This window comes from Littorina saxatilis, unplaced genomic scaffold (assembly GCF_037325665.1).
Source record: "Littorina saxatilis isolate snail1 unplaced genomic scaffold, US_GU_Lsax_2.0 scaffold_916, whole genome shotgun sequence".
In the NCBI taxonomy this organism is placed as follows: domain Eukaryota; kingdom Metazoa; phylum Mollusca; class Gastropoda; order Littorinimorpha; family Littorinidae; genus Littorina; species Littorina saxatilis.
The window spans coordinates 40,889-54,697 of record NW_027127081.1 but is presented as its reverse complement, the minus strand read 5'-3'; positions in this window follow the sequence as shown (position 1 = coordinate 54,697).

The following is a 13,809-nucleotide window of genomic DNA, read 5'->3' as shown; positions in this document are numbered from 1 at the left end:
GGAGAAAGGGGGAATGTACGTTCTGGCTCACCGATTCCGACAGACCCTAAATATTAACGCAAAATAGGCTTCTGGACTAAACTTTTACTAAAATGAAACATGCGACAAAATCAGAAAAATACTGCATAAATCCATACAAAAAAATACAGTAAAGTAAGGTTGTTTTGAACCAATCCCGGGTCTGTCGGAATCAGTAACCCAGAACGTACATTCCCCCTTTCTCTTATACAACATTCTTAAGCTCAATACGCTCTCTCATTTACAAACTTTACTTCATATGTTCTTTCACTGTTAGAATTATATCTGATACATGCAATGTGACTGTCTAAACGAATAGTTAACTCTTTACAAGTGATTCTATTTTTACTTTTTCTTCCCGTCCTATTTGAATCCCCTTTTTTAAAAACTGCTTTTTCAGATCTTCTATATCGAGTGGCTTGTTATATTCAGCTCGTGTTTTTGTTTGAATACTTGCTTTCTTACTTTTGTAGTCATCAAAGTCTGTTTGTATCTGTTTGAATTCTTCGTCAGAAACTTTTGAATCTTCAAGTGCTTTACTGATAGACAGTTTTAGGCTAGACAATTTTGATGATGCAAGAGTGGAAATGGATTCGTGTTTTTCAAGCTTTTTCACAATTTTTTTCATTATAGCTGATGCTATAAATGATAAACCACCAACTGCTGCTGCGACACCACCTAGGATTAGAGAAACTGGAGTCCCTACTCCGGTAGCTAACAGAATTGTTCCCGTTACACCTGCAGCTGATGCAAGGATAGTAGAACCAGTGCTGGCATTAGAAAGGCTGTTGTAAGTTGTTGAGTACTTACGTCTAGCGCGAGAATATTTTTCTAATTCATCTTCTAGTTGTTTTTGTATATTACTAATGTGTGCCAGTCTGAATTGTTGACTTTCTGCTGCACTTTCATCAATATTAGGATAAAGCTTCACACTGCTAGTCATCTTTTTAATGCAAAATATAAAATATTTATCTTAATTCTCACTGGCCAGTGTTTCTGCTAAGCTTTGAAGCTGTTCATTGCTTAACACCTTATCTGTATAGTAGAAAGCAATCAAATCAAGATAAGTAAGATTAATACTTCTTATTTCTGTTAAATTATTTATATCTGCGTTAACAACAACATTTTGGTTTGACGTCTGTTTTTTTATTGTGTTAGAATCCTTTTGAACAGCAATAAATACTCTGACTTCTTCAACATTTAATGGTCTCCAGTTGAGATTTATTCCTCTCATTAGAACAGTGTTTGTGGTTTCTTCCCTTTTCCTGACAACTATATCAAATATCATAGTTGCATTCTGCCCTATTGGAAGCTTGGGTATAAAATCGACAATGGTGTCAGCGTCCTTTTCAACACTTTGTTTTCTGTGAATGAGATAGTTGTTCTTATGGAAAGGTTTAACTGCAACTTCTCCCCTGCTGTTAATCGCAGGAACAAGGCTAACAATTAGTGGTTTAGCATTGATTGACTTACGGAATGTGTCGTCTTTTCCAACAAGAGTGTATGGACTCACAAATTCAAACTTCATTTCCCAGTCAATCTTTTTCATAACAGGACTAAGTACCCATTTTTTATTCTGATGTTTCCACATGTAGAATGTGTCATCGACAATTGGATCAGGTACATTAACATCACGGATTTGGCCTAGTTTGAGAAATCTTGGTTTCTTTTCATCGTCGATTTCCTTTCTCTTGTAATGACCAGTGTCTGTAAACTCGAATGCATACACTGCACCAACTTCAGCATTGCTCTCAAAGTCGATAGCGTCTGCTAAATCTTTCAACTCTATAGTTGAACATGCAACAGGATAAGCTATTGTAGGTCCACTCGACATTTTAATACTCAATATTTTATGGAACTATTTCCAATGTAATGTTAAACAAACAATCAACTGGTTGTCCACTTTGATTTTTCAGATCAATGTGTAGGAATTCATGACACCCTTCCTCCAAGTCCTTGAACTGAAGTGTCTTAAATGTTGGCACGTGCATTTTACAAAAAGAGGCATCACTCGGTGGAAGAATCCTAAGCAGATCAGAACGCTGATCATTAAACAGATTATAGGATGTGTTAAGCTCTCTCATGTGAACAAACAGTACACTGTTAACATCCATGTCAATGGGACGTGTTCCCTTGTATATTTTTGTAATTCCAAGCATATCAAGGAGTTTGGTTGGAAACTCAACGTTTACTTCTCTAGTTTTGGGCATAGTAAGAGTAGCAATGAGACTTGCATGATTTAAACTCGCTGTAATACCTACTGGAGCAAACAATTCTTTCTCTAAAGTGCAGAAGTCATAGTAACCATCTTCTACAGAATGTGTTTTACCATTAATTCTAACCCAGTTGTTATTCTTTTTTTTACTGATATTATACCAAGTAACCTTGTACATAATTTCATGCAGTGCAACTTTCATTCCTCCATTTTGATTGTTGATAGGGTTTGCAAGTTTAACTGGCACACCAGTCTTCACATTTGTTAGTGTGATAAACATTTTTTATTCAACAACAAAAATGAGTCAGTATAAATTCAACAAAGATGTTAAATACAAAACTGGACCATATTACAATCCAAAGACTATTTCTTTCCATGAGTTGGACTTTGCTGTAACAGAAACAGAATCCATTCGCGTTAAAGTGCCTGACCCATTCCATTCTTACCTAAATCCCCCAATCAAAAATGATAGTGTTCCAAAGATGTGGAACTCTCACCCAATTCAGTTCTATCAGAATCAGTTAAACTTTGCAATATTCTGTGCAACCACAGGATGTGGAGTGTCCTATGCAGACCACATGAATAATTCAAACTTACTGACAAAGTGTGTGTACACATTTCACGTTTACTATCAGTGCAGGAGAATCTTGTCTGAACTTCAGGCACCAATGCCGCATGAAAAGAGCTGGAACCCATTCAACAATAGGATAAACATGAAAGTGTATGAGCGTCTCTGCAATGAATTCAATATAGATTTTAAGACCGACTTTAGGCAAAAGCAAGACAAAAACCATGGTATGGGAACACTATATTTATGGGGTGTCCACAGGAGGTATAATTTTGATTACTGGCCAGGTCATACATCTTTTTCTTCAAATGTGCAGGTACAGTTAGGATCAATAGAACAACAGCACCACAATGCATGGACTACTTTTATATTAGACACAGGCAAAGGTTTCACTGGATCAGGTGTTGAAAGGATCAATGAATCTATCCGAACATATGCGTGGTGCTTGCTAGGCTCGCAGGCACAGACACGATCAAACATAATGAGAACAAGCACAGGGTTTGGTGCGCAGAAACAGTTGTTATCAAATTTAGAAGATGTCATAAACTCTGCAGTTGATCTGCCTTCCAGCATCAAAAGGTATCAAGACTCTCTCCGTTATGCAAGATCAAAAGTTGACTTTGCTGTTGGTAACGGCCTTTACATGTTACCTTCTGATCTCCAGCTGCAGATTGGAACAATAACAAATTATAACAATGAAATCATTATTGCTAGTGACACCCAGCCGCTTGGAAAGGGTGAAGAACTGAATTCAGAAATCAGAACGATGCTACAGCCATATCACAATGAACAGAAACAAAGCGTGACAAGTGAAGATCACGCTGCAGGTGAAGATCATTCTGTCACTAGGGATGATCAAGCTGTTAGTATTAGTGATGATCATGAATCGCAGAAGACTGCTCTAGTAATTGGTGGAGTGGGTGTAGGCTTACTTTTGCTTTATTCTCGTTAGCAGAACACCTGCAATTAAAACTATTAGAGTCCAGAGATGTTCAGCCATGAAACCAACAACTTTACCTGCAAAAGATAACAGCCAGCTAACAATTGAACCAATGATTCCTGGAAGTGCATCCAAAGCTTTTGCTGCTAGTTTCTTTAATAGTTCTGCAATGTGTTTGAGTTGTTTCTTTACCCATCCCGGATCAGATGGAGATGAAGGTGGAGGTGGAGGTGGAGGTGTGACAGTGCCACCTGTGAGTGTTAACACTAATGTGCTTATTGCAAATCCTAACGCAGTTAGTATACTAGCTATTGTGATTCCCTGCTCTCTGAAAAGCGTTCTAATTCTTTCAGCAAGAGTTGTGTCTTCGTAAAGGATTCTTTGAATTGTATTTTTTATTCTGCTGACCTGTGTTCTCAGTTGTTCTCTATTGTTACTTAGAACTTCTAACCTTATGGCTTTCTCCTCCTGCAAATCTTTTAAACGCTTAGAAATTCTGTTTTTTACTTCTTGTTCTAGGTTCAAATCATCAGCATCAGCAAGTTTTTGTTTCTCTTTGTTTATATCTTCATCCAGCTGACCTAGTTTTGACAGATTATTTGCTATTTCACCTCTGATGGTTTGTAGTGATTGATTAAGGGCTTCTATTTCTCTCATAGGTAATAGTTCATGTGGAGTCTTCAGTGAAGTTTCCTCAGAAAAAGAAGTCTCTATCTCTTGTATAAGTTGATCAGCCTCATCTGCAAGTTTATTAAGATCTTGCAATGGAACAGATTCTATTTGAGTAGCAGTTGGTAGTCCTAGTTCTGCTTGTTGAAGTAAGGAAACAACATGGGAAGATGATGACCGTGTGCTAGGCACAATATCTAATTGCCTAAGTCGATTAGCAGTAAGTTTTTGTTTTAGTGAAACTTTTGATAGAAACTTAGCAGGATTAGATTTATATGTAAGTTGGACTTTTTCTCCTTTATCGCTAGTTGTATATAAATGATTTGCTTCCATTTTGAACTGGTTTGGATCTAAAACATCAGGTTCTTCTCCTAAACTTTTGTAGAAATCTCTAACTTTACCTTCCAGAAGTTCATGTCGTGCCACCTCATAATGCAGTGAATGATGGTAGGGAACCAAAGGGATTGCTTCGCTCATGTCGTCCGCTGGCTCAAATAAATCTTCAAATCCACCTTCTGCCATTTGTAACTTATTTTTTATTTTGAAAATAAAAAAAGATGGCACAATCGTTCGGTTCTGTTCTTGATCCTTACAGAAGGCTGAAAGAACCTCTCGGGGTAAAAGGAATAAGGCAAACAGTTATAGTCACAAATAATCCTTCTACTATTGATCAGAATGAAATACTTACTGTTAGGTTTCCTAATCTAGGTAAGAACGATGTTATTGTACCAGGCACTGTAAGACTATCATTCAAATTAGAATTAGAATCTGGCTCAGATGAAAATAGGACTTTGGCTTATAATGTAGGAAGAGCAATTGTGAGGAAGATTACTGTCAAACTGGAAGGGCGGGAAGTGATGTCATTGAATAATGCAGATGTATTTTTAGTTTATGCAGATAATTGGTTAACTGACAATGAAAAGAAAAACAGAGTGTTTCAAGGGATTCAGTCAGACAATGGGATAAAAGTTAGAATAGGAGCAGGAGATAAAGCTGACAACAAAAAAGATAACGCTGTCAATGTTGCTTTTGGAAACAAATTTTGTATTCCACTTGACTTTGAACTCATAAATTCACATCCTCCCTTCTATCAAGGAGCATTGCGTGACAGGCTGTCATACGACCTGACTTTCAATAGTTATGATCGTGTTATGCTTTCACAAGACCCGGAAGCAAAGTATAAGGTGTCTGGAATTTCTTTAGAGTTTGATGTTGTAAACCATCCTGAACTGGCTAGACTTATAGAAAATCAGTACAGTTCTAAGCTGCCTATCTATTATGAAAGAGTGTTGAATCACAGTACACTTTCAAAAAGCCAGGCTGATCCAATCTGGAACATTAACTTGAATACACCAGCTAGGTCAATGAAGGGAATACTTATGTTGTTTGAGGAACCAAAAGATTCATATGAAAGGCAAATAGAAAAGTTTTACAATCCACTAATCAATAGAGTATATTGCACAATTGAAGGGCAGCCAAACCAAATATTTGCATCTGGCATGCTGCCATACCAACACTATGATGAAGCAAGAAAGTACTTTACTGGAGGAAGATTGAAAGACCCAACATCTGATCTTGTGGCTAAAGATCTACATTTACACGGTGTTGGCGTAGAAGATTTCTTGACAAATAAATATGCGTTATGGCTGGATCTCAGAACAACTGACGACAACAAACTGCATGGAAGTGGAAGGCGAATTGAAAACGGATCAGAAGGAATCACAATACAAATTGAAAAGGAAGTAGGGAGTAGTAGTAAATCAGTTAAGATCTACGTGTTTGTTGTGTCAGATGCGCAGTTAAACATCTCTGAAAGCAGATTACAGGATATTGTTTATTGAACGTGTTAAAATGAAGTATCTAGATTTTCTTCCAAAAGATCCACACTGTTCTTTGATTTGTGGGGCAACAGGTTGCGGTAAAACAAGATATGTTTTGGATTTATTACAGACTGTTTACATAAATCACTTTGAACACATAGTCATATTCTGTCCAACCATAAAGCATAACAGAACATACAAGGAGAGAAAATTCATATGGTCTGATCAAAATATATTTATTGTAAATCCTTCTGATCGTCTAAATGTTTGCTTGGAGCATTATTTCGATCTTTTTCAGAACACACCAACACTGTTTATTATTGATGACTGTGCAGCAGAACGTGACATTGTTAGAAAGAAAAGTGCACTAGCAAAGCTTGCATTCAGTGGACGACATGCATTAATATCAGTTTGGATATTAACACAAAAATACAATGCAGTTCTGAAAGACTTTAGAGAGCAACTCAAAACAATAACATTGTTCTATTCAAAGGACCGTGACAGTTTTGAAGAGTGCCTTCGAGAAAATGATGTCATTGAAAACAAACAGGAGAGAGAAAGAATAAAGAATAATCTGAAATCTTCTAAGCACTCGAAACTGGTTTTAAAAACTGATCAACCAGTTCAGTATGTATGTTTGTAGAAATCCTTGCTAAGTTCTTGTCAAGTTCTTACTCAAGTTCTTGTCAAGTTCTTACTCAAGTTCTTGTCAAGTTCTTGTCAAGTTCTTACTCAAGTTCTTGTCAAGTTCTTACTCAAGTTTTTACTAAGTTCTTACCAAGTTCTTACACAAGTTCTTACTCAAGTTCTTACCAAGTTCTTACACAAGTTCTTACCCAAGTTCTTACACAAGTTCTTACTCAAGTTCTTGTTAAGTTCCTACCCAAGTTCTTACTCAAGTTCCTACCTAAGTTCTTGTTAAGTTCCTACCCAAGTTCTTACTCAAGTTTAATTACTAGATTTTAATTTTATTCTGCATCAAAATAAAATGAACTGTGATGAATTGCTGATGCAGACTGCTACAGATATTGAAATCTGTGACAGTAGGACTATACCTGATAAAAAAGAAAGATTGTATTCACTTGCTGTTTGTGGAAAAACAAAACACTACCTTGGGCAGCAGTTAACTGTGGAAGAAGTACAACATCTTTCCTCAGAAGATATAGAAAAGTATCATGGACGGTATGAATCAGTGCTTGGTTCTAAGATGGTTAGAAGTATTGGACAGACTGTTATAGGTTTGTACACAAAGATCTTTGGACATTTTACACCTCTCGACTCGGAGGAAAACTTAACACATGATCTAACTCATGACCCTGTTGTTTCCAAGTCCCTCGAATCTCTTGCCTGTGGCCTGTATTATCGATTTGGTGCTTTATTAGTACCATTTGTTGCTGGATTAATTACTTTCAAACACATTAATTTTCATAATAAAAAAGATGACAGATCAGTTGAAGCAGACAGTGGAGCAGACGAAAATACCAGAAGTGAACACAGTGACAAAGAAACCTGGTAGAGTAGAAGCAGGAAAAAAACTAGCCGAATGGAACAGACAAAAAAAGTTAAATCAAAAGGCAAAGCAGAACATTATGTCTGAAGTTGAGCAGACACCAAACATTCCTGAAGTGACTAAGGTCACACAAACTGATCAAGAATTAAAATCTTCATTTCTATCATACAGAAAAGTAGCTGTAGCAGCTGTTGTTGGAGGAGGTGGATACTTGCTTTACAAACTTTGGCAAGGCAAATATAAAGTGTCAGAAAAACCAAAATCAGAAACACCAAAATCAGAAACACCAAAACCAACAAACAAAGCAGTACAAACAATAAAAAAGCCCACAGTAGTACCTGCAGTGGATTCATTTCATATGGAATAATTTTAATATTTTAATTTTGATAACATAAAAATGAGTTCTGAAAAGACAATAGTTAATCTAGTTTATCACGCTGCAGTGATTGGAGGCTTGAGTGTAGGTTACACAATGCTGGGTAAAAGTCTCCTCAGAATGAAACCAGCCGACTTGGGAAAGTTAGACTTCGAAGACGGTGCTAAACTAATTGGTGTTGTGACAGCTTCCTTTGCAACAAAAGACTTCCTGGTGAAGCAAGGAATTATTCCAGAAAATATAAACATGTAAGACAATAAAAATGGCTAGCTTGGTTATGATGGTGGGAGGTGCGATTGTAAATGCGCTTGCATTTTCTGGCAGCAACTATTTGTTTTCTAAACTGCAAAATGGTGAAGAGAGGGAAAGGCACAACAAAGCCATGGAACAACTGGCGAAAGCACAGGATGAATACGAGAAGAAACGAATTGCGCAGTTAGACTTTATGAATGATAAACTCAGGCAGCAAGGACATGCAAACAAAACCTTTGCCAATGTTGATGCAGCCATTCAAGAATACTATCTCGTAACTGGAAAGAAAATGAAGACAAGTGCTCCTCCAAAACTGGGTGACTTTTATCAGCCTTCAGAAGAGCAGAAGGTGGGCGAGATTGTTTTCATTGTTATTGGTATGGCTGTTGTTTACTTTATTGCGCGTGCTGTCAAATCTTAATATTCTGTCATTTAAAAAACCATGAGTGATGCTTTGTTATCTAAAATATATTATTCCCCAAAAGGATACTGGAAAGGAAGAACTGCTATTGACAAGCTCAGTGACGCAGCAGGTGTTTCTCAAGATATAGCAAAGAAATGGTTGTCAAAGCAGGCAGTTTGGCAGATCTATTTACCTGCACCAAGAAAAATTACACGACCACACTTTGTTAACATTAAACCGAATGACACTCATCAAATAGACCTGCTGTATTTACCGCATGACACAGTCAGAAGGAAGAAATATAAGTATGCACTGACTGTAGTTGATGTTGCAACAAGATACAAAGATGCTGAACCGTTGACAGAGAAAAGTGCTATAGCTACAGCTGTTGCCCTGCAAGAAATTTACAGACGTGGACCACTAAAGTATCCCAGAATGATTCAGTGCGATGATGGTAAGGAGTTTAAAGGAGCTGTCAACCAGCTTCTGTTAAAACATCATGTTACAGTGAAGAGAGGTATTCCAGGAAACCACAGGTCACAGGCTATTGTTGAGAGCTTTAACAAACAGTTGGCAGAAAAACTGTTTTCATATCAGTACCATCAGGAATTTTTGGACACAGAAAGTAAATTGCGTAACACTGAATGGGTCAAAAGATTACCATCAGTACTTAGAGCAATGAATCTGGAGGTATTTAAAGCTACAGGGTTAAGACCAGTTGATGCAATCAAACAGAAAACAATACCTGTTGCTCCAAAGTCAACAACACCAGTGGCATTACTACCTTTCAATCAGAAAGTCAGATATTTATATGCACCCGGTGAAGCTGAGGGTGACAGCAGGAAGCGTGCAACGGATCCAATCTGGAGTATTGACATTCATGAAATCAAGAGAGTAGTAGAGACAAATCCACCTATATATTACTTGAGAGAACCAGCACCGCAAAGAGCCTTTGTAAAAGAGGAATTACAATTAGTTCCACGTGGTACAAATGTTAAATGATTTTTTATTTCAGATTTTATAGTGTTAACAAAAATGGAAGCTCTGAGAAAGAATTCTAAGCAACTTCATTTCTTTAATTTATATTTTTATTTTGAGTTATAAAATCAAACTCACAGCGATGGAAGACTCTGTATTAGAATCTTTATCGACAGTATTTGACACCGTTGAATTACAAGTAACGGATCCTCAAAATGTGCAGTCCAGTGTGCAAGACGCTATTGAACAAATTCCAAACAATTTGTTGATTGAACCTCCAGTAAAAGTGCAGATAGTCAGTTTAATAAAATACAAAACAGTCAGTGATGAGGTGCTAGAAGTTCATGTTTCAACCAGACAACTAGCACTTAATTCTATGGCAGAATTGAATGGAAACTGGGCAGATGAAATGATGAAACGGTTTGAGCAAGCTGCAGAGGATGCAAAGATGAAAGGATCCGGATGGTCAGAAGGTGAAATTCTAAAAATAGAATTGAAGCTAAGTAAATTTGCCCCCATCAGAGGTAGAAGTTACATACCTTTACCTCCTGCTCTTGTCAAAAAACGTGCTGTGCTGAACATAAAGAATGATGATGACAAATGTTTTATGTGGTGCGTTCTGGCAAGACTGTACAGTGTAAAGAAAAATGCAGAAAGAGTGTCTAACTATCATGCATACAGAAATAAACTAAACTTTACTGGTATTGAATTTCCTGTCAGCATTACAAGCATTGACAAATTTGAACAGCAAAACAAACCCATCACCGTAAATGTTTACACGTGGGATGAGGAAGATGAACTGAAACCAGTCAGAATATCAAAGAACTCACCAACGATTGGTGATTGTGATACTAACCATGTTGACATGTTACTAATGACTGATGGTGTAAAATATCATTACACTTTGATTCGTACAATGAGTAGACTGATGGCGAGCACAAGCAATCACAATAGTAAACAAGACTTTTGTAGGCGATGTCTCTTGCGTATTCCATCAATTCATGCAGCACTTATACACAAGCAACATTGTAAGAGCGTTGATGATGCGGTTGTGAAGTTAACAACACCACCGCCAGACAGCAAAGTGTATTTTAAGAATGTATGCAAACTACAGAAAAATCCTTATGTTGTTTATGCTGACTTTGAATCTATCATTGTGCCATATGAAGGACCTTTACCAAAAGACCTACCTAAAACAGTAACTCTAAGTAATCATCAAGTCTGTTCATATGCATTTATTGTTGTTAGTTCAGATGGTAAACATTCTAAACCGCAATTGTACAGAGGACCTAATGCAGCAAAGAACTTCTTACAGCAAATGAACCAAGTGCGAAATGACTGCTCCAAACAACTGAATCTTTCAGACATTGTTATGAAACCTGAAGACCAAGAACAGTTTAACTCTACCACACAGTGTTGGATATGCGAACAAAGTCTAACACCAAACACAGACAATCCAATAGTAAGAGATCATGATCATGTAAGTGGGCAGTTCCGAGGAGCAGCACACAGCAAATGTAATCTACAATTAAAGTTTGATCCTAAGACTTGGAAGCTTCCAATCTTCTTCCATAACTTGCGCGGTTATGATTCACATCTGATCATGCAGGCAGTAACTGATGAATACAAAGCAAGATGCATTGCGCAGTCTTCAGAAAAGTACATGGCCTTCACTCTGAATAGTTTATACTTCTACGATTCTGCTCAACATCTGATGGGAACACTTGAGTCTTTATCTTCATCACTAACTGCTTTCCCAATCACATGTAAGTACTTTGACAGTGACTTAGTTAGAAAGGGAGTCTATCCATATGAATACATGGATTCGTGGGAGAGGTTTGATGAAGATGAGTTACCACCAAAGGATGCTTACTTCTCACGGCTGAAGGGTAAAGGTATAAGTGACGAAGACTATGAACACGCTAAGACTGCATGGAATAAATTAGGATGTAATACAATGGGTGATTATCATGATCAATATTTGTTGGCTGATGTTTGTTTACTTGCAGATATATTTGAGAATTACAGAAGAACATGTATGAAGCACTACAATCTAGATCCTTCACATTACATATCTGCACCAGGCATGAGCTGGGATGCATTTCTTAGATTTACAGGAGTAAAGATTGACTTGCTATCAGATCTTCCTACACTTCAGATGATTGAAAATGGACTACGTGGAGGAATCAGTATGGCTTCACACAATTACTGCAAAGCCAACAACAAATACTTGGACGACTTTGATCCTATGAAACCTTCTAATTACATCATGTATCTAGATGCAAACAATTTGTATGGTTGGGCAATGTGTCAGACGCTTCCACTTCGGAACTTTAAGATCTATTCAGGACCATTTTCACAATGTGTTGTGCTGACAATATTAAAAGCAGGCCCAGACAGTCGAAAGGGATGGATACTAGAAGTTGACTTAGACTATCCACTATCACTTCATGATCTACATAATGATTATCCTTTAGCGGCTGAGAGGTTAAAAGTAAACCCAAGAGAACCTCCAAAGCTGGTGCCCAATCTGTTTCACAAAAAGAAGTATGTGTGTCACTACAGACTGTTACAGTTTTACATTAGACATGGATTAATTTTGAAGGCTGTTCATCGTATAATTTTATTTGATCAAGAACAGTTTATGAAACCTTACATCATGAAAAACACAGAACTGAGAACCAAAGCCGCTGATGCATCAGAGAAAGACTTTTTTAAACTGATGAACAACAGTTGCTTTGGTAAGACAATGGAAAACCCACACAAGAGAAAGGATGTTAGACTTGTTACAAGAGAAAATGAGGCCATCAAGCTGACATCCAAACCACAGTATCAAGACTTTAAATACTTTCATGAACAGCTGTATGGTATCTTAATGAAAAAACTTGTAGTCAAGCTTGACAAACCAGTATTCATAGGCTTTACTGTGCTAGAGTTGTCAAAACTGTTGATGCTTGAGTTTTTGTATGATTATTTGAAACCAAGATATCCCAAATCGAGAGTACTTTACACAGACACAGATTCATTCTTACTTGACATTCCAGCGGATGACATTTACAAAGATCTAGAAGCTGAAAGTCCTGCAGTAAAAGGAAAAGATTCTTTTTATGACACTTGCGACTACCCTAAAGAATCACCATTGCACTCAAATGTTAACAAGAAGGTTATTGGAAAGATGAAAGATGAAATGAATGGGAAGATAATTAAGGAGTATGTTGGATTGCGTGCAAAGATGTACAGTGTTGCAAGTGAGAAAGGGGTGGTTAAAAAAGCAAAGGGTGTAAGCAAACAGGTTGTAAAGTCGAGCATATCGCATGATAACTACAAGGAAGCACTGTTTCAGAAGCGAGTGTTTCACCATGACAACCCTAAGATCAGTTCCGCGCTTCATCAGATCAACACAACTATTGTAAACAAGAAATCTTTAGATGCTAATGACACAAAGCGCGTTTATTCATCACCAGAATATTCTTATGCAATTGGGCACTGGAGAACAAACGCAAATAGTCTGAGTGTGTAATAAGAATTTTTGTCAATCGGGAAAACCCGCTATGACGGGGAAGTGTTTGTGAAAGGGGAGTAGGCTTTGTTGAGTTTCAAAGCAGCCACCAAGTACACTTGTCAAAGCTTGATTCAATAAACAAGTTTTAATATTCATGAACCACGTGATACACCAGAACCAATCGTGGTGGAACAATATTACACAAGTCATTTGCATAAAGTGCACTCGGTGGCCGCCTGAAAAGGCAGCCTAAATATTGAAGCGAAGCGTTGAAACAGAGTGACCCAAGCCGCCGGTTTACCAGCAAGACCTACCGTTCACGCGTGAACGGTACTATTTTTAGAATCCTAGAATTCTTGAGAATTTCGGAGCTGGCTTGTTTCTGGTACAGGCAAAATTGGTCATCACTGAGTTTGTGTAACACAGGAAGTTGTGAAATACGTCACCCTATGGGAGGGGGAGACGGCAAAATTGTTACCAAAAACATCATAGATCGTATTGTGCAGGGTCAACTGCAACAAACTCAAACCGAGCCATTCATACCTAACTGTATTTGAG